Genomic DNA, 26557 nt, shown 5'->3' with positions numbered 1-26557 from the left:
TCTCAAAGTAAATTTTCAAAGTAATTGAATAAGCAAGCTTGTAGACACAGGAAAACTGAGCGAGACATTTCATTATAATTCTTCTGTTTAAACTTCACTAGTTTGAGGTTTTTCCAAATCGATCAAGTATTAGTCAAAACACGTCACTATAAATCAATGACAACATGTTTCCTATTTTGAACATGAAGTTACATCAATATTCGGCAAAGGCTTCAAAATTTTGTAGCCATGTGCAGATAATCAGTCTAGTACTTATAAAAATACTACAAATACAGTGGCACTTCTCTTTTAAATTTCCCAACCAACTCTGATCAGGAGAACTCACTTTAAACTCACTAAACGCTTTTGAATGAGACGGCAAATATATCATACAGAGTGTAATATGTTCGTATGCATTTATGATTTACATGCAATAAACCCAACGACAGTCTCTAGTCGTTGTCTACTCATACTGTACCCTGTCATAAAAGGCATGGGAATCTTCCCACTGAGTTCAGCTGGCTATACGGTAATCTGAAAATGACATCACATTTTTTTATAGCATTCAGACAAAATGGAAAATTATTCTGGTAAAGTCTCCGTGGATAATCCTTCCTGAATACAAACTGGTCATGGATGATTTTTTATCATCTTAATAGTATCTTCTGGATAATTGTTTTTGTATCTGGCTTGATAAAGAAATATTGATTTAGAGAAATTTAGAGTCTCCTCAGTTAGAACATTCCTTGACAATGATATACATTTACCTTGAGGAGACACACAGCACGCACAGTGTGCAATTTTCCATCTTTATCATGAAAACTCTGAATCAGAAAAAACGGCGGATTTGTGGTTCTCTACATGGTATATATGTGTCACAGTGACTGAATACCTCTGACAGTTAAAGCTTTGCAAAACTTAATGGTTAATTTTACAATTCAGATTTACGGAATATGGCATGGCATTTTCCATTCATATCCTATTGCCATTTTAAGGTAATGGCAAAAAGGAAATTATGTCGTCTTAAACAGACAAATTTTGAATCAAAACTGCTCAACTTTTTTCAAAAATGTATCAGCATCATCATATTAAATTGCCAATGACGCTCTAAATCTGCAGTATTAAACCTCGCTGAAAAGACTGAACTCAACACAGTAAACAAAAGTGATACAGTCCCACCAAGTTCACTATATCCAACCGCTGCCACCATTGCAACTTATACTCTCATTATACACAGGCAACATCAGCTCTTACAACCAGAAGTAAATATATCTTGCGTACGACTGGATATGACTGTTTAAGTTGATTTGTGTAGGTGAAGTTGTTAATGTGTACTTAAGTAAATTTTTCTATCAGATTCAATTATTTGAATTTCCTGTCAGATTTGGACATGTAAATGTGTAGTACTATACAGATTCTGGATATGAATTATAGCTTATTTCATTTCTAGACTCCCTCTAATTATCTAGGAACATGGTACCAGTAGAATAGTGTGTAGCATTTGTCAAGATATTTTATTAACTATGATGTCTGCCTTACACACAATCTATACGTCTGCTACCGTGCACATAAAACCATTCACTATTCATTAACTATGATGTCTGCCTTACACACAATCTATAGTCGTCTGCTACCGTGCACATAAAACCATTCACTATTACAAAGGATCACTATCATTTAGCAACTGATTGAATGGTATCTGAGCAATTCTGAATGACACATATTCACTAAGAATAAACCACCACTCCTATACTTTACTGAGGGCAGATTCCTCAACCAGCTGGTCGGGAACAGAAAATTAGAAACAAACAACCCGATAGTGTACGTACCACACCCATTATATATAGGGTAACTATAATCACCATCTGTCTGAAGTATGTATTACAAGACGCACATATATTATTATTGTACAATGGAAACACAGCATGTTTGGCAGCACAATCATAAAATATACAATCTGAAACATCAGATTTCTCTACATGTTTTATGGACACATGACTGCCCTCTAAGTACTGTCCCTTCATTATACTGGAAAGATATCGTTGCAGAAATGTTTGAAAAGATTAACCTTTCAATAAGACAAACATACTTCATCTAGACAAAAGAAAACTGAAACACTCAATGTAGTTTTTATCCTAATTTTTTTTCAAATCCTAATTTTTTCAAATCAGTATCCTGTATGAGTCATCTTCTTGATAGGAAAAGTTCAAGGAAGTTTGGGATACGATTTTCGCATCAGGCATCATTATAACATTTAGAAAGCTGTTAGCAAATTAGCAAGCAACAAGACTGCTATTTACCCCATGAGTTCACATCATTAATTCACAGCCTGAGAGAAAGATCACAAAATTTGCTGACACAGTGTTTTTCATCACCATCTTCACTAGAAGTCACTTATTTATTCCAGTGGTAAGACAGCAGTTGTATAAAATAAATTGACTTCTCAATTTAATTACACTGATCCATTAACTCATTTACATTCTTCTAGAAATAAATTAGTTGGCATAAAATAATTCTGAAAATAAATGACACAGAAATTTCCTTCACTGAAATTGATTGTCACATGCACTCTGGTGATCTCCCATCATATAGTTTGAACACGGTGGCAAGAATTAAAATTTCTGATCAACATTAATTTAAATTTGAAATTGAATGATACCGCTTTGAACGCAATAACTGCAAAGCCATGTTAAAAAATGGTTGGAAAAAGGACATATTCTTGCCATTATAGTAACCACATTTATCCTGATTCATGGGTTAATGGAACACCATTTGGCCTGAAGGGTCTTGAAATGGTCTGGTGAAAACCTTTAAAATTGGTAGCTTGCATACAGCTTGCATACTGTTGGGTTCACTTTCAGGCCAGGGCCTGGTCCAAGGTTATGATAGTTAGGATAAGAAATATTTTGGTCTGCATTCACTGTATTTGAATCTTTCGACTCTGAGTCACTTTTCAACCATTTCAAACACAATTTAAGTCTTGTCTCAAATGTGTATCACCTCTGAACCTTACACAGCACAAATTTCACAAATTGTTTTTTTTTAAAACCAAGGCCGACATAGAGACGACCTAAGCTCTATAGTGTGAACGTAGTATGCATATACCAGTGGGGTATAAATAATACAACTGTTGCTTGTTGGCAGGGCAGGCTATTGTTTTTTTGTGATTTTTACCATCTTTTCTGAAACCTGTCATGAATGAACTTTTCTGATAAATCAATACAAAAGCTTGACACGTTCAATGTTGATGACAAAAGGTATTACCTTGGCAACAAAGAGATTATTCTTATGCAAATTTTGGCACATCAATGTGTTGGCATCTATAAGTTACCATAGTTCATTCATTGGCAAATTTGTACCAGTGGTGTCAGTGTACATGTAATTCAACAGAATGAAAACATTGCAACATCAACCTTGCACAATGTACAGGTACTTAAATTAATTTTAAGCCGGACAATTAACACAATTGCTCGTCGTCTGATTATCAGCAAAACATTAATGTCGGCATGAATGCATTCTGATTGTACCATAATTAAAAGAGCCACTTCATTTTATATAATACAGGCATACAGTCCCACTTATAGTGATCATGCAATTGTGGCAAATTTCCAATTTTTCTACTTAAATAATTTACATAAAGAGCTGGGTAGTTATCATATTTTCTGTTTCGGTTTACTTATTTGTTGCTTTTAGGGTTAAAGCTGCACCATCCTGAAAAACAGCACAAGTTCAAAGTCACTGTCATTTTCAAAAGTTTGTACCGAATAGTGGGAAACCAATACTTGACGATGCTCTGGCTTCATCATTAAACATGAACAATTTTCACTGGTTTCAGATAGGAGTAATCATAATGATTATCCTAATTATTCTTTATTAGCTTACTAACTTAATTTATCATTAAAATGTAAAAATTCAAGAGCACAGACAATCATGTGACAACAATGGGTGTATCTAAATACAATTTCACCATGAGCAGATATGGTATAATATAGTAGATTTCAGACTACAATGTCCATAGAAGGAAAATATAAAAGGATACCTGAAATATTCACTCAGTCCCTGGGATATATCCTTTTGCAGAAAAGTTTACCATTGTGGACAAGTCATTGTTGATGACACAGTCCCCACTTGTTAATGGGTTCTTTGATTACAGGTCCTCAGAGAGGATAGAGTCCTCTTCATTAGGTCTGTGATAAAAATACTTTGATACAGATGGCACTCAATGGCTAAGAATGAGTTCCATGGTGATGAAAACATAAAACCAATGTAGGCCACTATCCTAAAGGTCATTAAATGAGTCAACTGGGAATTAGTTGACAGGATGTTGCAAAACATTTTTTCATACTATCCTAACACTAATAGATTATTACCGGTACAATATTTCATAAAGTTTAATGTAGTATTTACAACACTATGAGATCAACATCTGTATTAAGTTTCATCAAATTTGATATTGTATTTGTGAATATATCACTCTAATTAGGGAAGTTCATTACATATGCAATTACAAATTAATTAAAACGACACTGATAAATGTCTTTTTCACTGTTAAAGCAATGTGAGCTTAACATCTGTACAAAGTTTAATGAAATTTGATGCAGTATTTCTTGACATATCAGCCTTATTATGAAACTTCAATAAGTGACATGATACTGCTACATGACATGAAACAAATTGACGAGTATGTATGAAATAGGTCAAAGTCCTTGTACCAACTTTGAATGATACTGGTGGAAATATGTCTGAGTTATGGCTCAGTACATGAGAAAATCGTAACAAAATCGCCGCCATGCAGCGATATTTGATCTTGCTGTTTAAAAAATCAACACGTATATGTATGACATAAGTCAATGTCCAGGTACAAACTTTGAATAAAATCAGTTGACACTTGCCAGAGTTAATGGCTCTCGACATGAAAAAAAACCATAACAAAATTGCCACCACGTGGCCATATCGGACCATATCGAGAAACAAATCGAAGTACATATGTATACTATAAGTCAATGTCCTTGTACCAACTTTGAATAAATTTGCTTGACATGTCTGAGTTTAATGGTTCAGGACATGGAAAATCGTAAAAAAATGGCCACACGGCGGCCATATTGGATCTTGTCACAAATCAAATCAATGTGCATATGTATGACATAGGTCAATGTCCTTGTACCAACTTTGAATAAAATCAGTTGAGATATGCCTGAATTATGGCTCTGTACACGAAAAAATCGTAACAAAATGGCCGCACAGCAGCCATATTGAATCATATCACAAAACAAATTGACGTGCATATCTATGACATTGGTCAATGTCCTTGTACCAACTTTGAATAAAATCAGTTGAAACATGTCTGAGTTATGGCGCTGTACATGAAAAATCGTAATAAAATGGCCGCCTGGTGGCCATATTGGATTGTATCACAAAACAAATCGACATGCATATCTATGACATTGGTCAATGTACTTGTACCAACTTTGAATAAAATCAGTTGAGATATGCCTGAATTATGGCTCTGTACACGAAAAAATCGTAACAAAATGGCCGCACAGCAGCCATATTGAATCATATCACAAAACAAATTGACGTGCATATCTATGACATTGGTCAATGTCCTTGTACCAACTTTGAATAAAATCGGTTGAAACATGTCTGAGTTATGGCACTGTACATGAAAAATCGTAATAAAATGGCCGCCTGGTGGCCATATTGGATGTATCACAAAACAAATCGACATGCATATCTATGACATTGGTCAATGTCCTTGTACCAACTTTGAATAAAATCGGTTGAAACATGTCTGAGTTATGGCTCTGTACATGAAAAAATTGTAATAAAATGGCCGCCTGGCAGCCATATTGGATCGTATCAGAAACAAATCAACGTGCATCTGTATGACATATGAAGTAATCCTTGTACAAAGTTTGAATGAAATCGCTCCAGGCATCTCTGAGATATCTGCGTGAACGGACGGATACACGCACGGACGCACGCACGGACATGACCAAACCTATAAGTCCCCACGGACGGTGTCTGTGGGGACTAAAAATACACATATATACACACAAAAATTACAAGAGGTATTTTAAGATCATGAACATTTCAATTCAGATTTACCAGCAGGGTTGAAATTTATCATACCTATAGTGACTGTCCAGTCCCTGTGTTTTTCATTATCATGTGTACATACACGTGATGATAAAGTACACCGATGTACGGTAGCACATGATGATAAAAAAGTACACCGACGTACGGTAGGCCGAGTCAGAGGCATGCAGGGAAATATCAGTGACTATAGGTTTAGCTGGACCCCTTCCTCTTAAATGAAGGATCAATATGATTATTATATACTTGTCAAGGGTACAGGAAATGTTATTTATGACAGAGTGATTTAATGTCCCTATGGCTGTAATTAGAGTAACTTGCAGAAACTGAAATGGACAGGAAAAGTAGAACCTGTGGATACCTAAAGCCATTTTCTCAAAAAGATAATTGGTTTTTAATGTACACAATAACAGGCATCTGGTGACTACATAGCCAATCTGTAGTCATAATGCAGTGTGAGGCCGTCACAGTGGAATTGGCGTTCCGCGTCTCACACAATCAGGACAACATTGGTTATTGCCCGGGGAAAACTTTAGTACCGGTATACTGGTTATTTAACTGATTTCAAGAATAATAAATAATGACACAACAAAAACGTTGAATTTTGTACAATATAAAAACTTATCAGTTCATTTGCCAAATACTATCTGGTTAGAATAACCACTACTTGTACTGGTATCATTGTCAATTCAGATACCGTTATAATTGAAACAGAAAAATGCTGCAATTGCAATATTCTGCAATGGGTACTCAGAGCATTTATACATGTAGTGTCCTGCGATAACATTTCAATATTATGCAAATAATATGATAATTTATCAAGTAATTTAATCACACTGTCAGTGACACACGACTCGGCAATCAAACAGGTGGTTGTTCAGTGCTAGTGACATAATTGCTTTTAGGTATGACCTCATTCAGATTTGCTCAAGGTATGAAAAACTAAGTGATGTATTTGAAGATTTATGTAGTCACTTTTTTGTTGAGGACCTATAACTGTCTTCTCACTTGTACACTTCGCTCCTCACATTTCTCTGAGAGTTGCTCTGTTTGGGGTGATGACTGCTTCAGATTTGTTGAAATTGTGACAAAATAAGCATTTTTATGGTTGTTTATTTTATGTATTTGTTTATTTGTAGTCTGCAGAGGAGCTGTTCAAATTTCAACGACATTTAATTTCAGGATAAATGCCCTTGGGTCATATTGTAGATGCACAATAGAATACTTACGTCATCTGGCTCTAATATCTATATTCTGCTGAAATAATTGAAGCACACTTTAATATTTGTTGATATTTTCATTGGCACTTTGCACAAGTTATGACAGTTTTATTGAATCTATGACTGTGTTACAAAGCCTTGCTAATTAATGACCCTTGGCGAACATTTTCTATAACAATGTGTCCATGCACATGCATGTGGGCTCTTTTGAATTGATCACCGAGTTTTTAGAATTTTCCTTTCAGACCCAAACAAGCAAATATAATAAATGATTTTTTTCTATACCAAAGATTTGAGCATCAGTGCTTCCATCATATTGGTACAAAAGGCAAACTGGTCGACTAATAGGGAAATATTATGAATGATTACATAATTCATTAATTACTTACGTTAATTGATACCCAGGTACTACACAATTCCCTGTTCTGTGCTACAAGTCACGTATATTCATTCATTGAAAATTCCTTTTCTTTATTATTTGTTCATTTATTTATTTATTTACTTCTTATTTATTTATTTATTTATTTATTTATTTATTTATTATGCCTGTATGAATATATACATACTTGGGCAAATATAAATTTTCCAACACAACATCTTACACAAATATTGCAGGACCTGTTCATCACTCAGGTAATACATCTCCGCCTACACCTAACATAAATAATAAATGTAGAAAGTAATAACGATTATCAGATATGCAGACAGCTACTCTCCCTCGGTGCACATTTAAAGAAATTATTAGAAAACTTTATGCATTTTAATTTTCCAATAAGCTCACTAAAACCCTGCACAATGTGACCATACATGTACTTCCAATAGAAAATGCTGTAGGGTGAACAAGCCAGTCTTAAATGTGCTAATCCTTGGAGTAAGATATCTTTAGCTGGAATTGAACATAAGTACATTACATGTGCTCTTAGCAAGGTTGTATAATTTTTAGCAGACTACAGATTTTCAAAAACAATGAACTTTTGCAAATTGTCCTCTACCTTCATGACCAAAGACTTTGACCATGAAATTATTAAAATCAGTTCTTTGAATTTCAAGAGTCCCTTTTCTGCGATTACCGTAATTACTCAAAAACTGTGATACCGTTTTTCACAAGTCTTTATTTGGTTTGGTTCGTTAAACCGAACCTAGCAACATGCACAGATCTATACCAAACATCAATTTTTGAAAATGTCAGCCCTATAAACATGACATTTTAGGATGTTTATCGAATCCCCATGCATTGCAGGATCAGTCAATACCAAGCGACATGGAAAAAAATTCTGGTTGCCATGACGCAGAGATGCTTCTTCCACAGAGATATTGAATGATGATAATGCTGAGCCATTCATCCCCGAAACCCATGATATATTTACATTCCACATATCCACAAAAACCATCCCTATTGTTACAGTCCTCAGCCAGATGTAGTACACAATAATTGGATTTATCCCCGATGAGTTACCCCATGGCAATTTAATGATGTTAACGTCCTTGAATAAATAATCTTCAGGTTGTGTCTGTTACAATATCAATTTGAAGTTAATTAGACTAGAATTAACATGTTTTATGCTATTGCACAACAGTTTTACAGGGCTCGAAATAATACCTGTCTGCCTGTCCCGGACAAGTGAAATTTGGCCTGGGACAAGTAGTTTTGAAAAGTACTTGTCCAAGTGGACAGGTAGGTTTTTTCAGCCTGCAACCAGTATTTCAACCTATTGACTTACAGCAAATATTCATAAGTTTAAATTTATATAACAGCGTTTCCATTACAATTTCAAAACTTGTGTATGATTTTACGTAACTTGGTTTTTATTTACGTAAAATGTATCAACAACACGTACCGTGTCGGTGGGAATCGGTATCTGAAATGAGTTGGGCAGTCGAACTTGGTGGTTTTCTTTAATGCGCATGCTCTATTAACAAAAAACAATAACATGGGTGGCTTCAAGGTATAGTAGCTGAACGCTTGCAATGCCGTGATGCATGTCGCGTATATGATCGTTGAGCAGCCGAATGACTTCATGTTCAAAGGAAATACTTTCTGACAATGAAATTAGTGTTTTCAAAGGGCCAACAAAAAGCAGATACTGATCAAAGTCAAGCGGGACCTCTCAAGATGCAACTCTACAGAGTGTAAATCGTCACCCGTAAACACTTTCCAAATAACATGCGACGTAATGACCATGATTAACTGTATTGTGTTACCACCAACATAGACTCGATGGATTCTCGAATTTTTTGCATCTGTAGTGTCATTGTCTGTACAGAACTGATTGACATGATGCTTTGTGATGATGAAATACAATGTTTCATAAAGAGTTGCGGTCCACTAAAGTCTAAAATGTTGCAATATCATGAAAAATGTCACTTGCAAGCAGGTGCATATGTTCTATTTTTGTCCTGCATTGAACCACGTTCAGGCAATGTAGTGCAGGCCAAGTACGTCGTGTCATGGGGGGGGGGGGGCAGCATTTCTCAATGCGTATTAGTTCACACAGCCATGATTTTTTTTTTTGCGTAATTCAGAACTATTTTGCGTAAAATACGCAGGATTTTGCGTTAACGGAAACGCTGTATATACCTTTTACAATTTTGAAAATCATTAATTGGATATTTACCTGTCAGAAAAAAGTAAAAGAAAATTCGATAATATCCAATCACTGTTTATAAGAGGCAGCCATATTGATTTATCTAAGGTCATGTCTCAAATCACTTAGATTGGGAGATTCTCAGAGCTATCTCGACACTGCTGTTACGCCAGTTTGCATATGATACAGGCATGAGTTTGTTGAATTGAATTGAAACTAGTATAGTTTCTTAGAATAAATTATGCAAATTTGGACAGGTACTTTTCTCACTGGGACAGGTACTTTTTATTTTGACTTGTCCAGTGGACAGGTGGTTGAAAAAAAGTATTTCGAGCCCTGTTTTAACACAGGACTCCATGTTGGGAATGCAGCTGAGTGATTTGAATATTGATTCAAGACAGCAGGTTGCAAGTATGAATCCAAAGATGATATTACCAAATCCAACTAGAACCTGGCATAATTTTTCGGTAACATTATTTATGTAACTTCTTTTGATACCAACTGTCACTATTGACTGAAAATTTGTCGCAGATTCGATGTTTTTTGGCCACTCCCCCTCCCTGAAAAATTTGGCATTTTTGACAATGATTGCCAGTTTTGCGCAAACATATACTCCAAATTGCCTATCTTATACCGTAAAGAATTCTCCAATTTGGGCTTTAAAATGTCCTTGACCATGTGCATCAAAAACAATCTTGCAAGATAGGTACACTGATACACAGTAGTTCAGGGCCAGTAGCTATAACTTTTGATGAGTTTCTTTGCTATTTTTGTTTTTTATGTCAACTCCAGTTTCTTATTCTACTCCCTAAACCATGTCTGAACACGGACAAGTAAGCTTAATTTTTATGCACAAGTAAGCAGTGTCTGTACTTGTAAAATGCATTTACTTTCAAATTGATAGTTTATGTTTAAATTGCATTCTAGTCCAGACCACAATTCATTTGTCAACAATAACAGTGCAGCCTGTGTACAGGATGAGTTGACAAGCTGAATACTGTGTATCTTTATCTGATGTGATTTGTAGGAGTAGAACAAGAAACTCTAGTTGAAATGAAAATCACGAATAGTGAAAACAATTATCAAAATTACGGCTACTATCCTTTAATACAGCACAATAATACACATAATTTGGTTACATGAATATGAAATGCTTGAACTCAACAATAGAATCATGTCTACTCCTCCGCTGCACTTGATTGGAGGAAATTGTATCATGCAATCTGGACTCCTTCATTGATTGGCTGCTTACAAAACTTCAAAGGAATATCATTTGCATAACAAAGACAGTGGAGCCAATCAGTTTGCATGATACATTGTAGTCACACAGCCTATAAATGCTTAGCATTCCCATGGTAAATTTAAAAATAATGGTTCAGTCAGTATGTTACATGAATTATGTACCTGTCAAATGCAACAATAATTTGAATATATTACATTTCTAATACCATTTAAGACTCCATTACTTAAAGAGGCACTCCCACTTGGTAACATTTTTAAAACACACTTTTTTAATGCCAATGGTCGATATTTGACATGGCGACTGCGCGCGGATTACGAGATATCGATAAAAACATGTCATTTCCCGAGCGTATTTTTCACATCCCGAAGGTTTACGACCGTTTCTGATTATGACCCGAAATCCCCCCGACGGTTTGTTGTTGTGCTGATTGACGATGTTCTAGGGAGTCCATAATAAGTTTGAACTACGCAATTTTACCTCCCACTGCGAAGACTTTATATATACAGCATTCATAATGCCTTTACCTCAGGTAAGTTTTTTTAAACTTCTCCTTAGTTTTTGTCGTTTTCATTATTCTCAATCAGTCGTATTATATTTTTAACCAATACCACATAGATATCAGTTTTTTAAGGTGTAAAATATTAGCCACCTCTGATGACTACATTTTGTCGTCTTCCAAACGGTTACGCGTGGTTCGATACATACACACATAGCGGCCGCCGGGTGGTATGCGTCTATGCATACCACGCGGCGGCTGCTATGTATGAACCAAACGTAACTGTGCTAGTCACCTATGCCAATTCAGGTGGAATCAGCAAACTTTGTTTTTCATTTTTTGCCGACTCAGTACAACTCGGCTTTCTCCCATGGGACATGACCGCTCACCGACGCGAGTGGTACTGCTGTGGCGTACAGCAGCGTCAGCGTAGACTCGTACTCAGCTTAGTTGACAATGGCTAAAGTGCTGAACGTTCGATGTTCGGAAGCTGAATTTAGGTGGGCCACCGAAATTCAAACTTTTACTTTTTTGAGGACATGTTTTTATCGATATCTCGCGATCCACGCGCAGTCGCCACAAATTTCGACCGTTGGCATTAAAAAATTGTGTTTTAAAAATGTTAGCAAGTGGGAGTGCCACTTTAATGCACCCTAGCTTTATTATATACACAATGATTATAACAGTGCCAATATTTTTAAAGATTGCTTCATAATTGTTGCAGAAAAGTGCTTCAAGCAAATATTGGTAACAATTGCAGAAGGACTGTGAAAAATTAATAGCGGCAATTAATGTATTTGACAGATGAAAGCTTTCAATAACATATTTTATAATATAAAATGTGCGATTGTAAATTTAAAGATTCATGGTAATCAATGTCTGCTGCCAGAGTTTTTGAAGGATGAATTCCTCCAAGTTCACATGCCTATATGGTCTTGAAGTACGTAACCTGCATGCCATCCATACCGTCCTTGATGATCAGCATATTGTAAGCTATTTCAATTACTCTAAACATTTGAGTTATTTTTTTTCCAATTTAAAAATGAACATATGAAATTAATACAATCCTACATGAATTACACTCAATTACTACATACAGTAACTATAATATACTCATGTTTTTAAATACTGGTATATGCTTTAAGGTAAATCACACCTTAAGCACAGATAGTCTGACTCTCAAACTTTCTTTTCTGATATACCACTTGAAGGGGTTCATTTAAAGCTCTTGGTGCAAGAAAACTTTTCACTGACTTCGTTTTTCAAAATTAAAAAATTTTATTTTTCTCCATAGAGTTAACAAAGGGATGGCAGCCATTTTGAATTTTAAATATCATTAAATCTTGGGTTATTTTTTTCTCTAGTATCAAAATTTGCACAGTGACCCCCGATTTTCATTCTTGATTTTGAAAGAAAATGGTTTAAAGATTCCATAAAGGAAAGTTAGAGTAAAAAGTTTGTCTTTCACTTTAGAGATGCATACTACCTTAAGTATCCAAGATAAAAATTAGTCATAAATACCCTGGGAGTTTCATTTACTGAAATTTTTCCATCAATAATATCACATTTTGCATCGTTGCCTTCACTAGAGCATTCACTCTGGCAATCAGGTTTCGTATATTCTGGTAATCTCCATCATCAATTTACGATTGATTACTTCCTCTATCGATAAACAGATACTATTTTTCCAATTTTCTCCATAAATCCTCTCTAATTGCCTCAATAAATCCTGGGTGATCACTTACCAGTCATGCTTTCCTCCAACTTTTCAGAACTATACTGGACATACGACAGTAATGAAACTGGTTAATTGACACAACATTCACGTATTGCTCTCTAAAAGCTACATATAGATACAAACACTATTTTTTAACTTATACAACTATTAAAAAAATCCATGTTTTGGTGAATCTTTTGTAAAGAATTATCATAAAAATATACATGAGGATAATGGTACCAACATACAGTGAAGGGCTATGTGTGGTCCTACTGTTATTATGCATACTTCAGTTTGTGGTAGTTTCATAATAACGGCATCATCTCCCTTTCATGACTGCACGGGGCGTCAAATGGGCTGAGCGGTTTATTTTATCGTTCTCAATGGCAGATGCACAATAGTCAGTGATACAATTAAAAATTCATGAATATTCATTTAATCTCATATTATTTTAACTGGAATATGAGACACAATGCATCTCGACTCAGGGACAGATTGTCATTTTCTCAATATGATTTCAATCCTTCCAAAGTTACGTGTATATTTTAGCTTCTTTATCTGTATAGAAAACAGAGTTTCCACTTTGCAACATGGGTACAGAGTAGGAGCTAGGTGGGTATAACATCCAAAGGTAATTATCCCAAAACATTCTTCTCACATACCGGTAAGTGCATACACCATTCCCCAAACACTGACACACAGCGCATGAAACAAAGTGCTTCATACATTTGTAATATCTTACCCTTCGTTGGTTAGTGAGCATTGCAATCCCGGGGTAACGCCACATACATGCACACATCACGCAACCTGTCCAAAATGTGTGTGAACAAATAAACACAAACATATATATTCATCAATAAGAGACTTGCCTTTTGATATGCCACAGACAGTAAGACTTTCAGATGCCTTGTTTCAAGCAGCTATAGAGCATAATTATCATTATCATCAGAAAACATATTTTCCGAACAGGTCTGTCATTAAGCTAACCAATATCCATGAAAATGCACCCCAATAGAGAAGTTACATTATTTGCTTAATTTATGATATGAGGGATGTTTTTCACATTGTAATCTGGGAATAATATGTATTTTGAAAGTCATGTACAAGCTAAGGTCAATTACATTGCTTCTACATGTTTATTAGTACACTGCACTTACAACACAACTCGGAATGTCAGGAATGTGTGACATTGACTTTGGTGATAGCTATACTGGTACTCATTCCTTTCAGGGAAAGTCCTCGGCAATCTTCCATCAAGAAGTCAAAAATTAGTTTAAGTGTACAAATGACTCTGATAAGAGATTATGCAATGGTACAAACAAACAACGTTGGAAATGGCAAATAACTGTCCACAGTCCTGAATTAAATATGTTCATTTACCAAGTTTGGTACGAAAACACGATATCGGTTTTATATTAATTAACCCTTTGAGTGCAAAAGTCAGTTTTTGTCGCCTTTGTAAAATATAGCCCAGTCAACTTTTTTGTTTTGCCAAGATTTTGATTAAAAACAGTAGCCATTCAGTGAAATGTGATGTCCATTTGTTCCAAAATTATCAAAAAAATTACCGAAAAATTAATAAAATTATTAAAATGTTGCACTAAAATTTTGATGGGAAAAATATCAGCACTCAAAGGGTTAACCTCCCTGGATATCAAATTCGCTGCGGTAATCTCCAGGCAAGAATTCCGTTCTAAATTTGTAATATTCAGATGATATCTCTATCTGCTTGTCCCGCATGCCAGGAGTTGGAATTTTCACTTAAATTGTAATCACAGAGTGATGGATTGAAATTTTCAGCTCCAGTGAGTCCTAAGCCCACTACACGTCAGAAGAGTTGTGAGATCCATCCAGTGTTATTACACAGGCTGACATCTTCCACAGAACATTATTATAAAGTTCCTCACAGTGCTCCAAACATTATGAGGTATTTTGTGTGCATTATCTGGCAAATTCCTAATGGCCACACTGTGAATGCTGTTGCATCACACTTTAGAACCATAAAGTCCAAGTTTACTGGATCTATCTGATAATTTAGAGTTCTGAATCACTTGCCAATTGCTTTACTGACATGTTACCACATGTCTGCAGGTTTGTGTCTTAGGCTGTAACGCTGATGATGAAGATTTAACAATGGGTATGTTGATTGTTTTCAAACACTTACAGGAAACCCAGCAACCAAAAGAGTGTACCTTTTCCACTGTGAACTTGTACTATGGCTTCAAGTCAAATTCTACTTGGTGTATCAAATTTACAAAATATTTAACATTCAAAGTAGCAACTGATATATACAGATATATAACACCTATATTTATACATTAAACCTATAAAGTTCAGAAATCTTCAGTGGGTAAAACAGTGCTCATTACCTGTTTGACAAAGCATTTTACGGTAAAAACTGATGACAAGTTGAAATCAAAATTTCTACAGCTACGACGTGTTCTATATCTATCTATTTATCTATCTATCTATCTATTAAATCTATATATTAAAACTAGACAACTAATATATATATATATATATATAGATATATATATATATATATATATATATATATATATATATATATATATATATATATATATATATATAAACTTATATTTATTTAAAAATTACTTATATATATGTTTATGTAGGTCATTTCCCCCACACTCATCATGACCTGAGTTCAATTAGTCTAGAACATTCCCAAGGTCACTGCCCTTGATGACCTCACAACCTTGAATTCAATTAGTCATGTTTGGAATGTTCTGGAAAGTTGATTAGTTGTGTAAGAGAGATAATTTTAGAACAGTAATTAGCATGTCAATAAAAGTTCTAGATTGTTCTTATATGCTTATGTAAACACATGAGTATAAATACTGGGACAGCAGGCTTGCAGGCAGACTTTGGGATCGTGTCTCTTGTGTGTTATAAACTCCAGCAGTAGTCATTCTCAAGACTTTTCAAGACCTTCACTGTCAACGCTGGATTTATACTGTGGACTTTATGCAGCTGCAAGCCTGCAAGGACTGTTCATTCATCCAACTGACTGTTACAACTCTGAGACTGGAGCTTTGCCGTCCCAGCTGAGATAAGTAGTCTGTACACTTTTAAAGCTTGTACTCTATCCCTGACTTAGCAATTAGTTTTATTTTTGTAATAAATTCTGTTTAAACGTTATTTGCTGAGTTCACCCTTTTGTTCGTTTTCTCTGCACGTAACAATATTTAACAATATACTTATTTATTTAAAAAACTAGACAACAATAGTAAACCACTGTGAAGAGTCATCCCTGACAAGCCTTTGTCCCTGAGGATAAAAATCAGAATGAAGGAAAAGAAACCTTTGATGTGAGGGAAGCCATTGAAGTCATTTTGGTAATTTATCAAATGTGGCGTTTCAATGGCTTCTCAGTGATTGTGGCACAGACAGATGAAGTAATGGACTGTGAATTATGTCAACATGACATGTTGATTTGCTGTCTGCATAGTACTGGTTTCCCGAAAAAACATTTTGGGGGAAAGATTATCAAGCACGAGCATGGTGCTTAGAAGTACGAGAGAAATGTGATTTGTTTGAACTAAATTGACAGTTTGGTATGAAACATTTTGAATGTGTAAACTACAGCAACTCATGCTAGTCACCTCTCTGACAGGTACACTGAAAGCATTTCAAATGTTCATAATTGAATTAAAATACTGATATAAAATGCCTTCAGCACTAACACAGTTATAGAAAAAGAAAGTTTGCGATACCTCTGTGTCAATTTCATTTAACCACTTGTTTTGTGAAAAGTCAGGCATTGCTTTACGACTATAACAACAGATTGAAGAAAAATATTGTATATTTTATGACTTGGGGATGGTGGGTGAATATATCTTGCATTAGCAAATTATGATCAATACACTGCAAACATGATGAACAAAATGAACAATATTGTAGCTCAGGGAACTAGCTATTTATTGTCCATCTGCCACCTGGCTGGTATATGTTACTGTTGACATCCATTCATAGATGAAGAGTGAATGTACAAAGAGCTATGTGGTGGCCAATTGTGTCTATGATCAAAATTCATGGCATGGCACACTACAAGACAGTGGTGTAAGCTATGATTTAGCTATCATTGGTGATGTATAGCTTTGACCTGCACACATCCCCCCCTGCCCCCTTCCACATAGAGAAATTGCATGAAGGATAAGTACTGTAAAATAATTATTTTTCACAAGGATTTAATTTCACTATTTTGATATTTGAGACTTTTCACTGGGATTTAATTTCACTGTTTTTGCCAGTAAAACAATAGATTCTACTGTTATTTAACATTTTCACTGGGAATTAACCCTTTGAGCGCCAAAGTCTATTTTTGTCCCCTTTATAAAATAACCCCCCGTCAATTTTTCTCAGATTTTTTCCAAAATTTTGAGAAAAAAGTGTAGCCAATGAAATGTGATGTCCATTTGGTCCAAAATTATGAAAAAAGACAGAAAAAATTCATAAAAATTGGTATAATTTTGCACTAAAATTTTTGCGGGAGAAAATTACAGTGCTCAAAGGGTTAATTGAGCGCATTATTATATTTCAGCAAAAATAGCGAAATTAAATCCCGGCGCTTTTAGCACTAGTTTATATTGGATATGAAATCAAGTGAAAGAATAAAACTGAGTGGAAAAGGTGTAAGCTGAAATTGCTGGGTGTTGCACATCGTAGATTTCTGTCAATCATAATTTACCCCTTGCACCACCAGACCATGGTATATCCCAACTGTTTTAACAAAGGGAGGGTGGACCTATTTACAGGGAAATGGGGATGAAGTTGTTACTTGCTCCAATTTTAGACACAGATAAATTGAATTTCTTGTGTTGCATTCAAATAAAATAACGCATTCATCACAAAGACTTGTTCACTTTGAGGATTCATCAGAGCGATCATTTTACAAGTCACAGTGATATTAATATTAATATTAATGTCTGAAACTTTTAAAATCTGGGTTCTACAACCACTACCCTCAGAATCTCAGACAGCACAGATTCTAAGTGACCCTGATTACTCAACTTAAAATCTGAGCAGATCTTTATCATTTCTTTAAGGGGACGCTGCACCCAACACAGTGTATTTTGCTCAAAAATCACTTTTTTGCAAATATTTGTTCAATGTTAATCAATTTGTTAACACAAGATTAAAATATTGGTTTGATTCACCTTTTAGCTTTTCAGGCAGTCGTAGGTTGCATGATAAAGAAAGTGTTAATTTATGCAAATCACCTGATTTCCTGGCTTCTTTTTCTTACCAATTCGAAAATTTCCAAAGAATTTAACTCAACTGGATGGGTCAAATTTTCTGAAATTTTCACTTTATGTTCTTTAAATGCTATATAACAAAATGAACATTTTGTTTGGCAATAAAGTTCTTACATTTTGAATAAGAGGCATTTTAATTTTACTAATCAGTTTTTAATCACATTATTTGAGAGTAAGTCTTTCAACCCATGCCATTTTAGAGTAAGGATAGATGATGCAATACAAAATAGTCGTCTTTTTCTACATATACTCTTCTTTCAAGTGAAATATTAATGACAAAATAATTATTTTGTTGGGCAATAAAGTTATTACATTTAAACAAGAGGCATTTTAATTTTGCTCATGTTTTTAATCACATTTTTTGAGTGTCAGTCTTTCAACCCTTGCCATTTTAGAATGAGGATAGATAATGCAAAACAAAATACATGTAGTCGTTTTTTCTACATATACTCGTCTTTCAAGTGAAATATTACATTTCAGAAAATAGCGCCAAGTTTTTGACTTAAATTAATTTTTATTATTAATACCAAAATTGAGGTTTATTACCCCAAATATATACCTACATCATCCTTGAGTAAACCACTGCTACCATTCTAAACTTAAGAGTCTCTGCTTTTTGAAAATATATAGTACTAGGGGGTTTCCTTGTCATATTAGATTAGAATTTGCTTTTGAAAAACTTTGTTGGCAACGTGCAGCTCCACCGTATACTCATCAAATACTTTACCTTTAAAATCACCATCTCTCTTTATGAGAACAGTTATCATAGAAACTCTCTGTGCTATACTGAGTGTGCAGTGGAAAATTTATTGTAATTCTAAAGATCATTTGAGAAGTTGATTAACTTAATTGTCTCTGTGATAATTATATATAAGCCCTTACTTAATGCATTGACATGCATAATGCATTTAATGACTATTTTAAGAAAATTTACATAACGAACTGTACCAATTAAGTTTATTGGCAATACCCTTTGCTTACAAATTTGAACTGACAGAAATTACCAATTGAGTATTAGGCTGACTTTACAGACATGGTACAGATGCAATTTCATGAGAGCTTAATTAAGTTCTTGTTTAACTTAAGTCACATAATTAAGTCCTTAAAAGAATCAAATAGAAAAGTCAGACATTCTTGTCTGGGGAGCTTGTCTAGCACAGTACGGATATGAAAAAATTTCTTTATGGGCTTCTAAAGATTTAAAACTGTATTTGACTCTTATTGAAAGTCACATTACAGGGCAAAAAAATATCAGTTGTTACTCTACCACTGTAATACAATTTTTTATTCAACCCTTTGAGTGCTGCAATTCTTCCCGCCAAAATTTTAGTTCAACATTTTACCAATTTTTCTGAATTTTTATGTAACTTTTACAATAATTTTGGATCATATGAACATAATTTTATTAGCTATAGTTTTCAATCAAAAGCCTTGGCAAAATCTGGGAAAAAATTGTCCATGTTATTCTTATACAGGCAAAAAAGATTGAGTTAGGCACTTATGCTAATCTGACTATCTCACAAGGACAAAACATAATGCACCCATTTAATAAGGACATCTACAGTTACAACTCCTTCAAATAAGAATTACTGTAACATATGCTCTGACGATTGCATCTCTGGTGATGCTCAAATGTACTTTCGGAAAGTTTCGGTGTCATAACAAGTTAAAAAGGTTGACATTGTGGATTTTTTAAAATCATGGTTACAGTCTACAATCTTGTTTAGCCTGCAACTTAAATTCCTGATCATCATTTAGTTCACTGAACCATACATTTCATAAAAAATGAACATAACTTTAAAAAGTGTGGACGCGGTACAAATTTTTAATGACTGCAGAATTCCACATTTCTAGGAAAAGTAGAACTGACATTGTTTTTGTAAATTGTCAGAGTTGTTTTGAAATGAAAATACCCATATAACTAAAAAAATCCATCAGTTTCTGTATCCATCTACAAATGGATGATCAATATGGTAATGACTGAAATTTACCAGTACAGTAATACACTCCCCTACAATAATTAAGTTAGGGGCTTTAAGCCCTTTGGAACCCTGGACTAATGTGGCGATTCAATTTCACGCTTTCAGCAAATAACAATATTCAGTATATTGACACGCAATTAATCAATTAACAGTTTAACGAATTTACACTGCTACTGACATTAATTGCCATACTCCCTGCAGATTTGTACCAGCGATCTATTCATATGTTAATAACATTAATAACTATACAAAGAACATATTTTCATAAGAGAATACGCAAATTATGGATTGTTATTTAAATTGCCCAACAAAGCTCCGAGCAGTGGATATTATTGTAACAGTGACCTTTATCCAGATTTTGTTTAAGAATACCGCACATGTTGACATGAACAATATTAAAATATAACATGGTCATCTGAATGAAAAAAGACAAAAATGATGATGGAAAATTCAGCTAGGATCAAAACAAAAGGTTATGAAAGGTTAAGGTGACAAGCATAACAATATGAGATTATCAAATCACATGCTTGTGGTGCAGAAGAAATAATGTTCTGGCCAGTTTTGCTGGCAATGGAAAAGTTATACAAGAACACTTGAGTGAGTGGGCTGTCATTTTACCAGAAATTTTCCACATGAAAGTAATTAATTCTTTGTAGTCCAAACTCCTGCTTGTTTCAACCACTGAAATCGGCTTGGGAAAGTAGACATCATGCCATTGGCTACCAGATTAAAGATATTCCAATCGCCAGAATGGCTGAGCAAGGAAAAAGAACAGAAAGCTCTCGGGAAATTTGTTCAGATATACGGAACAACAGTGGTTTTATGGACATACTTCCCACTATCGTCGAGAGCATTTTCGAAGCAGATTTTTGCCGAGGCTTTGACAGGAAAAGCCTGCTTTAGGCATTAAGCTACATTAAACATTTTCATTAAATCTTTTTCTGATAAACATGAGAGCGTATAATCCTATCTGATGTGACTGAAATACGCTCTGATGTGACTGAATTGTTAATGTTTACAACTTGCAGACTAAATTATGCACGTCATACACGGATTGGAAAATCCTTCTCAGCTATATGAGATGATCAAGTGTGACAGCTCAATGTTGATCTTTACATATGGGTGTGGGTTTGTGTTTGTGTTTGTGTATGTATATGTGAATTGGGAAAATTAAAAAATAATGCAACAATTAAGTACAGCATTGACTTTGTGTACCTCGATCAAAGCATGAGTCTTACATATACTTGTCTGAGTATATGCTGAACATGAAGAGATTTTGCTCAGGTTTAGTAGCATATTGGTTATGGTTTGAAAACCCCTGTACCATTGCTGTTGTCCCTTAGAGTTGCATTGATAGAACACGGAGGACAGTCTGTACACAATGTCTGCAAACACTGGTGAAAGTTATTGGCGTACCAGCCTTGACCAAAACACTGACGTGCATTTAGATGCACATGGATGTGAGAGAGAAAAAACAGCTCACTCAAAGTTGAAAGTTGCAGTATTAATTATTGGCACATTACCATAGAGGTGTGTAGAACTTTGGATTGTGAATTTTTAATTAACAAATTAATATCAAAGTAGCATTTCAATTTTCTTACTCGTTAAATTACTTTGGTGATGGATAGAAAGAAAGCACAAAGTGTAAGACTCTCGCTCGCTCTCTCTCTCCCTCTCTCTCTCTCTCTGTCTCTCTGTCTCTCTCTGTCTCTCTGTCTCTCTCTGTCTCTCTCTCAGCTTTACAGACTGTAACACATTATTCTTGGGCATTCAGCATTTAAAGTTCAGCATTTTAAGTGCAAATAGCTGTAACTTTTGATTATATTTTCCACTATATATTTCTGTTTTTAACGGACGTCAACTGCAGTTTCTTGATTTACTCCCCAAGGCATGTTAACACTTACTATTTAGCTTGACAATACAACATTTACATTTAAAATGCAGATTTTTTTCTATTGCTTACATTTGAATTCCAGTCCAGACCAGAACTCACTTTCATTATCATACAGTCTACAAATGTACAGGTCGAGTTGACAAGCTAGATGTTGTGTATCTCAATGTGCATTGGGCAGGAGAACGAGAAACTCTAGTTGAGATAAAAACATAAAAAGTAAAACAAATTATAGATGCCGCTACTGGCCTTTTTAGGATTTTTCAAAAATTGAGGTATTTGTTATGTAAATTAAATATACAGAACAAGATATTCACATAAAGCTGTCTAGAATTTCTGAGAGACGTACAATCCAGCAAAACTCTGAAAAGCCTGGTTGTCATCTGGTGCAACGTGTGATCATCAGTCACTTGGCAATTTTCAATGAAAATAGATCCCAGCATCAAAGAGGAATGCCGGTTTATTTTACAGTGAGGACTTTAATTTACACATCAATGAACACCATCAGTAATTACCACGGTAATTACGGAAGAACTTGAAACTCAATTCCGTGCACTTTTGCGCCACGACCGAGCAGATGCCCGAGAGTCTATTGATAATTTCTGAATGGGCAATTCCGGTTCATTCAGAGTTAATAGTTCCACACGATCAAATTTACACATACCCTTTTATCAATGCTCTAATTTATTTTTTTGCTTTCGTTATCAGCCCACAACGCGGCCGCTCAACCCTGTCTGTCAAACAATTTTTCGGCATTTCAATATTGTTCATAGGGAAATTGCTAAACAAGACAATCATTTTGACAGATATTCATCAAAGCGCAATATCACTTTTTTGACATTTTGGAATTGGGGTTGCCTTTACTTCATTCCCTTTCATTATCTTTGTAATAATGTTTTTTTTTCACCCGTCACACAAAGTGGAAAACTCGAGATAACTTCTCTGAATTGAATTACTATTTTATAACTCTTCAAGTAAGTCTTTGATGTTTTTATGACAGCTGGGTATTTAAATCCACCATACAGGTTTTGACTCTACAAATCTCTTATTTGACAGCATTGCCTTTCAAACAAAAAACTCTTTCGTTCACGCAAAATTCTCATTTTGACTCGTTTTTATATTTCAAAAGCTGATTTGGACGTAAGTGACACTGTCTGCTGCAATGTGCTTTCATAAGTGTCATTTCAAAATGACTGACGTGTGTTTTAATATCTTTATTAAATTTTGGCATTTTCCATTCTTTGAAACCATGAATACAAGCGTGCAGCTAGACACAGCCTGCAAACTGTAAAATAATGATAGGAATCCCATTCTTTTCCATACAAGTAAAATAACCAAATAGAAATAGAAAACACTTGAAATGTTCAGAAAATTTCAGAGATCAAAAATCTACTCATATTTTGGCACATATGCCTATAATTTAATCCACAGCTTAATCTTTGTTTTTATGGCATTAAACTGCATGAACATTTAATCTCCTCATAAATCACTTTTGCTCTATAGCTGGACATGATAGCTTTTACACTGACAAGATATACGATATGGAAATTGAAAATATATTAGACTTTGTCTCTGGACAACTTTTGGGTTTATTGCATTCACAGTTTATCTACACTGGAAGCTACTGTAATTTGTACAGCACATATTGTTGGTCGCAAAATAGATCACGCACAATATTGTTTGATTTTTGATAAATTATTATTTGTAGAATATATCTACTAACACAGCTGGATCACACTTACAGAGCTCTTGAAATAGCATCAGCAGAGAAAAGCACTCACGCTATATACTACATGGCAATAATTTCATCACATCTCTCAACCACAATATTAGCATAAAATTCCAGTGGTTTCCATGCTGACAGATCAAAACATTCACAACAAAGACATTGTTATTACTCTGACATATTTGTTGCCTCTGTGATTAATAATATTATTATTATATTACTAATAAGTGCCATTGATGAGTAAAAGATGTTTTTACAAGCATATTCCTGTGTTCTATTATTTTATGCACTTGTACAGTGAAATATAATGAAAAAAAGTAGTTTCCTGCAATAAAATGTCTAAACTGTGATATCTATCTCATGGTTGGAAATATGAAATTTTGTAATTATAACTTCTAAACCTACTGGACTTCCAATATGATCATGCTACGTAGTTGAGGTTGACTGCACCTAAGGGACTGATATTTGGACTCAAAATTTTACAATACTTTTATGTCTACCACTTTGAGAGGGCTCATTTTAAACCTCTTGGAGTAAAAAAACTTTTTTCAGCTTCTTTTTGTGAAAATCAAAGATTTAATTTTTCCCTGTAGAGTTGGCACAGGGGATGGCTGCCATTTTGAATTTCAAATGTCGGATAATATTGGGTTATTTATTTCTCTAGTACCAATTTTTGCATGGTGACCCCTGAATTTTATTCTTGATTTCAAAAGGCAACAGTTTAAAGTTCCCTTATAAAAAGAAAATTAGAGCAAACATATCAGTCTTTCAAGTTCAAAGTGCAAACTACCTTATGGACAATGTGCCCTCTAATAAAACAGATTTCATGAAACTTCTGAGTCAATTGAAAAATTTGTGAAATTTTCTTGAGTCATAATGTATAATTTCCTATTCAACTGAAAATTTTCTTGCGTCACAGAGAATATTCATGAGTCATGGCGCACCTAATAGGCTTAGAGGGCACACTACCTTATGGACCATTTTACACATTTTGTACCCACTTTAGTGAAGATGCTACAAAAAGTTGGTGTAAGATAAGAAATTTAATAATTCAAAGTGGACCTGCCTCAGACAAAAAATTATCTCTTGAAAAAGTCCAAACTCTAAAAAGACGAAGTCCATAGTAAACTTTTCAGACAAGTAAATTGAATTTTTTAGGAAAGTCCAAACTCCACAAAGTAGAAGTTCTTAGTGTACATAACACTCAGAGTTCCAGCATTACAACTAAGTTCATCAGGATTTAAAATGAAATGAGACTTTCATAGTTTATGAAGTATCTCTTAGTATGCTTCTATCTTTATTTGATCTGTAATTAATTCTAAAATGTTTATCAAATTTTGTCTCTTTTCACTCATCGTGTCTTAAAACTGGCTTACTTATATATATATATATATATATATATATATATATATATATATATATATACATATATATATATATATATATATATATATATATATATACATACATACATACATACACATATATATATATATATATATATATATATATATATATATATATATATATATATATATATATATATATATATATATCGCAAAGTATAGTGTCTTTGTGGGAAATTAATTACAGTGCCATTATATTGTCATTATACACAGACACACACAGACACACACGTGTTAAAACAGAAAACCGAATCAAGCAATGGGCACCTTGAATACTCCAGTAAATGTCAACTTAATGCACAGAAGTGACTGTAAAATAAGTGACTCAGCTTTACACGTTCTACACGGAGTTGTGAGACGGAATGTGTGGTCACCTTGAATTATTCTGAAAATACCCAAATGTTGACTTGTCTGTTTGAGGCTGACAAAACCAGCGGCTTTGCCTCGGCAGAGTTTGCCGAGTATTACATTTCCTGTTCAAGTCAGTGCCAGTCTGACAGCTTTACGCCTACAGGAGTTGGAATTTTATTTCCCAAAAAAAAGCGGCAAGGTAATTTGACTTCTGTAGAGATTCATATTTCAAGCAAGGCTATGCAATATCACATCAGTCTGCTTTGAGAACAATCTTGTTTCAGTAAAACAAAGCTATAAAACAACCCTGGACACGATATACTATGCTTGTCTACTGCAACCATCAAGGGAGAACAAATTGTTTCTTATTTGATATATGTCGTTACACTTCACTGCCAAACAAACAGTGATACCTGAATTGACTCTGTGATTTTTCAAAATCGATTTAGAGTTCTTTCCTGATTTTTTTTAACCAATCACTGTCAAGTTATTCAAATGTCAATATTTGCCAATTGTACATACCTAATTGAACACGACTCAATACTAACACTTCAATCAATGCTTAAACTGTCTCTACACAACTGCA

General features: G+C 34.4%; 1 protein-coding gene across 4 annotated transcripts in view; it reads right to left on the bottom strand.

Annotated features, from left to right (window-relative positions):
- Window positions 1-26557, bottom strand: part of LOC139145004 (rasGAP-activating-like protein 1) — a 105215-nt gene that overhangs the window by 72771 nt on the left and 5887 nt on the right. The gene's annotated exons all lie outside the window — the stretch shown is intronic.

The sequence above is a fragment of the Ptychodera flava genome, chromosome 12 (assembly GCF_041260155.1).
Source record: "Ptychodera flava strain L36383 chromosome 12, AS_Pfla_20210202, whole genome shotgun sequence".
NCBI lineage: Eukaryota > Metazoa > Hemichordata > Enteropneusta > Ptychoderidae > Ptychodera > Ptychodera flava.
Note: the sequence above shows the minus strand (reverse complement) of the source record. Positions and strands in the feature narration are given on the sequence as shown.